Source organism: Sapajus apella, unplaced genomic scaffold (genome assembly GCF_009761245.1).
Source record: "Sapajus apella isolate SASKATOON/1434 unplaced genomic scaffold, GSC_monkey_1.0 scaffold33, whole genome shotgun sequence".
Classification (NCBI taxonomy): Eukaryota; Metazoa; Chordata; class Mammalia; order Primates; family Cebidae; genus Sapajus; species Sapajus apella.
The window spans coordinates 7,239,382-7,244,278 of NW_022436973.1; the positions used below are offsets into that span (position 1 = coordinate 7,239,382).

General features: G+C 53.4%; 1 protein-coding gene across 2 annotated transcripts in view; it reads right to left on the reverse strand.

The window, feature by feature from the left end:
• Window positions 1–4,608, reverse strand: part of EPB41L1 (erythrocyte membrane protein band 4.1 like 1) — a 145,314-nt gene extending 140,706 nt beyond the window's left edge. The window contains exon 1 of one of the 2 annotated variants that reach the window (XM_032295056.1): window positions 4,468–4,608. The gene's annotated coding sequence lies outside the window, so the exon portion shown is untranslated. The remainder of the gene's footprint in view (window positions 1–4,467) is intronic. The other variant, XM_032295057.1, reaches the window with a different exon arrangement.
• Between the last annotated feature and the right edge of the window lie 289 nt (window positions 4,609–4,897).

Below are 4,897 nucleotides of genomic sequence, written 5' to 3' on the forward strand. Positions count from 1 at the left end.
AAAAAAAAAAAAAAAAAAAAAAAAAAGAATGTCGAGCTGAATTGTGGAGTAGCCATAATGGTCACAATAGCTGACATGTATCAAATGTTTATTATGCACTCACATTATGCTAAGCATTTCATGTATGTTATTTAATTCTCAAAACAATCCTATGAAACAGATACTAGTACTGGTCCTATTTTACAGTAAGGAAATGAGGAGATGTAATCACTTGCCCTAGTCCCCTCAACTAGCACATGGCAAAGCCTGAATGATTCCAGAGCCAGTGCTAGTAACCACTACTAAGAATGGCAACCATCCCAATACCTTCATTTTATAGAGGAGGACACGTGCCAAAAGGGGAAAGTGATTGGCCCTCAGTCATGTAACAAGACATGGACCCAGATCTTTGGATTCCTCTTCCAATGCTTTTCCTCTTCTCATTCCAGCAGAATCCTAATCCAGGAAGACACAGAACCCCAGCTAGACTGTATCTCCTGAGGAGCTTCCTCCTGCCTCTTTCAGAGCAGAGCCCAGCATGGGCCTAGACACATGGCAAGTGCTCAAATCTATGGCCCAGAGATGGGAGACACAGCAGTGAAAAAGACAGGTACATCTACTTGAGAAAAGGCTGAGGCCTGCTTGGATTATACATTGTCAAGGCTTGAGATGAAACTTTGGGTATCATTTAGTGCAATCTGCCATTTTATAAATTAGCTCATTTTGACAAGCTTAATGAACACAAATCATAAATCAGGCACTGTGTGGGACACTAAGGAGATTAGTAAGCAAGTTCCTGCCCACATGGCATTTACAGTCTAGGGAAGGGAAAAAGAAAATCCAACAACAATTACAAATTCCCACAGGCCCTGTGAGACACAGAGAGCTTTAAGAATATACAACAGGGAAAACTGACTTGGCCTGGAGAGCTGGCAAAGGCCCCCCTGAGAAAGTGACTATTGAGCTGAGGTATGAAAAGTGAGAGTTAATCAAGACAAGAAGCAAGGGAAGAGTATGCTAGACAGAGGGAATAGGATATGCAAAATTCCAGAAGCAAAAGAGCTCATGGTGCCTAGATGAACTAAAAGGCCAAAGTGGCTGGTCTCCACAGAGGTGGGCAGGAACCGGATCCTCAAGGGCCTTATAGATCAAAGTAAGAACTGGAGAAACTGAGCAGATCAGGGAACCCCCTTGCTCAGAACCTGGTCCAGAGCAAGCTGTCAAAGAGTCACTGCACTAGTCACTGAAGGAGAAACTTGTCCCAGATCACAAGACCTGGGACTTGAAAGCAGAATTCCTACCTACCAGGTGGGGCCTGAGGGCTATTTCAGGCACCTGTGGGAGGGATGGGAGGCTTTCCAAATATTTCAATTAATAGACGATTCCCGGCTCCCTGTCTCTACCTCTCTTGAGCCTCCAGAGTACATAAGAATCACCCGTGTTTGTTAAAATATACATTGCTGGGCCATACCCCCAGAGTTATTGAATCCTAGATCTGGCATGAGAACCAAGAAACTGCATTTCTAACAAACTTCCAGGTGACTCTGCTGCTGTTGGCAAGGTGAAAGAACCACAGCTCTAGACTAGAGTATATGGGTGGGGAGATCAGTAGTGAGGACCATGGCCAGGATCTCTGGGGACTAGAAGGGTGGATTCCCAAACCTGGGTAACAATGAGACAAACTCTAGCAATGTGATCAAGGGAAGGGGCCTCAAAGTCCCAAACTAGCCCACTAGCTGCTCAGCCAGGGAAATTGAGGCTAATGGAGTGTAGGCTCTTTCATATAAAGAAGCTTAATAAAAAGTGTTGGGTGAAGACATAAACACATAAAGGGGTTGACTAAAGTCAAAAGAAGATCCTGAGCTCACACCTGTAATCCCAGGACTTTGGGAGGCCAAGGGAGGCAGATCCCTTGAGGTCAGGCGTTCGAGACCAGCCTGACCAACATGGCAAAACCCTGTCTCCACTAAAAATACAAAAATTATCTCATGGTAACTTTGTGGCAAAAAAAAAAAAAAAAAAAAATACAAAAATTAGGCTGGGTGTGGTGGCTCACACCTGTAATCCCAGCACTTTGGGAGGCCAAGGCGGGTGGATCACCCAAGGTCAGGAGTTCAAGACCAGCCTGGCCAACATGATGAAACCCCGTTTCTACTAAAAATACAAATATTAGCTGGGTGTGGTGGTGGGCGCCTCTAATCCCAGCTACTCAGGAGGCTGAGGCAGAAGAATTGCTTGAACCCAGGAGACAGAGGTTGCAGTGAGCCGAGATCATGCCATTGAACTCCAGCCTGGGCAACAAGAGGGAAACTCTGTATCAAAAAAAAAAAAAAAAAAAAAAAAAGCTGGGCATGGTGGCATGTGCCTGTAGTCCCAGCTATTGGGGAGGTTGAGGTGGGAGAATCTCTTGAACCCAGGAGGCAGAGGCTGCAGTAAGCTGAGATCGTGCCAGTGCCTGCACTCCAGTCTGGGTGACAGAACAGGACAAAAGATCCCTGGCCCAGACTCCAGAGCTCATGAACTCCGGGCCAGCTTTCCCCATATCCTGGGAATCCGGGATTCAAGGAGGAGACAGCAAGCTCAGCTTTCCCCAGCCTCTGCTGCCTTTGGCAGGGAAACATTTTTAAGAATTGCAGAAATCTGCTGCTGGCCCCCAATCCTATCACCCATCCACCTTCCTTCCTTTTACACTTGCAGCTCCCTCCCTTTACACTCTAAATCCTGTGTCCTATATCCTGGCAAGCCAAGCAGCAAAGGGAGAGGTGACATTATGGGGAAGAACTGGAACCAAAGGAAGAATTCTTGCACTTGGATATCCTTCTGGCAGAATGATTCCTTCGTCCTGCAAGGCTCTACTTCTCTCTACCCTTGTATCACAGTCAAAATGCAATCTACCTACATTTCAGTACCAGTATCTGAAACCTACAAAGCCACAGACAAAATTCCCAAACTTCCTTTTCACTCCGTTTTTCAAAAATAGAGTGGCCCTGGACAGAATGTTTCTATCCTATTCCAGTTGACAGCAAAATGCCACTTCTCTACAAACCCACATGCACAGACTAATATACAAACAACTACATATACATAAAAACAAATATACCAGAACTTGTAAAAACACACACACATATACATCAAGAGATGCACTTTCACTGTTCACCATACACTCAAATGTACAAGTAGTACACAGAGGGGACACATGCACACACACTATAGATCTAGAAATGCCTCACTGCACCAGTACTGGAAGAAAAAGGGTAAGGACATACCGAGAGGCATCTCTTTGAAAGTAGAGAGGTCTCCTGAGGAGGGATTCCTTGGAGTGAGGAGCTGGCCCTTTAAGAGAGTGGTTCTCCCTCCTAGTCCTTTCAGGGCACCTGAGCTTCTACCCACCTAACTACCCACCCACCCAGAGCGCTGCACGGGTGAGACTGGGCGCACAGGCTAGGTCTGGTGGGGGACTGGGGGAGCCCAACAGGGAAAGGTCCTGGCCACAATAGGAAATGAATCCCTGAACCAGCTGGTCACCAGCCTGGAAACTGCTGTTGCTATTACTACCACCCTGCACCCACACCCACATCCACATCCACACATGCGCGAGCGCGCGTGCACACACACACACACACACACACACACACACACACACACACACAGGCTTCAGGCAGGACACGCCCTCCGCTCCAGCGCAGGTCAGAACGCAGGATCCGCTGTCAGACCCGTTCCCCACGGCCCCCGGGGTGTGGCCGCCCACCTGCCAGCAGGGAGTCTCCGCCCGACCGGGAAGGGACGCCCCCGCCACCGCCACCCTCCGCCCGAGCCAGGTGCCCAGCTCCCAGCGACGGCAGCTCCTGGATCGCCGCCTCCACCCCTTCCTCCCGGCAGTGCGAAGACAAAGCCGCGCACACGCACACTGGGGCTACGCGGGCGCACACCGGCCCTCACATGCACACACCCGGGAGTCACACTGGAGCGCACACAGCGACACACACACACCCGCCACAGGCTCCAGCCACAAGCGAAGCCACGGGCACACGCTCTCGCCCAGAGGTGTACACGCTGCTGCACATTCGGACACACCCTCTCACAGGCACATTCACCGACGGACACACGCAGACACGCGCACCCTCACCCAGATGCGCACGCACCGCTCAGCCCTGGCGCGGGAAGACACACAGGCACACACCCTCACACCCGCACACACGGTGCACACACGCACGCGCGCACCCCGAGCGGCCGCTCGCACAGCTCCACGGGCACACGCGCGCTCACACCTAACACACACTCGGAGACGTGAGCCCCACACAAGAACCCGCGCCAGTTCCGACAGTCACCAACCGAAGCCCGGGGCTCCCGGAGCCGGCCCGCCGGCCTGTCAGTGCCCGAAGATCGGAGATCTAGCCCGCCGCCCTCGGCAGCCAACCCACACGCACAGGCGGGACCCGACGCGGCGGGGACCCCGGGACGCAGAGGGGGACGGCGGGCGCGGCTAACCTGGCTGCGGCGGCGCGGCTTCCGGGCGCTGTCTCGAGGTCCTGGCGTCCAGCGGCCGCCCCGGCGGGCTCCTAGGCGCGCTCGAGCTGCGCAGAAATGCCCCGCTCGCTCGCGCGCTCGCTCCTGCTCTCCCTCCTACGGCGCTCAGCCCCCTCTTCGCCCGCCCCCCAACCCCACACCCCCTCTCCCCGCTCCGCCCCGCCCCGGCCGGCTCCCCTGGAGGAGGCGGCGGCGATCCCGGCCCCTCAAGCAGCCGCGGGCGGGCGAAAGAGCAGGCAGCGGCGGCGAGCAGCCAACGCCAGGGGAGCGCCGGAGCCGCAGGAGCTGCGGCCGCGCGCCGGTCCCTGGGGAGGGAACAAGGAAGGGGGCTGAGCCCAGCGAACCCTCCCGGCTCTGGGAGCCTGCCACCGGCTTCCCCACGTGGGCCGGG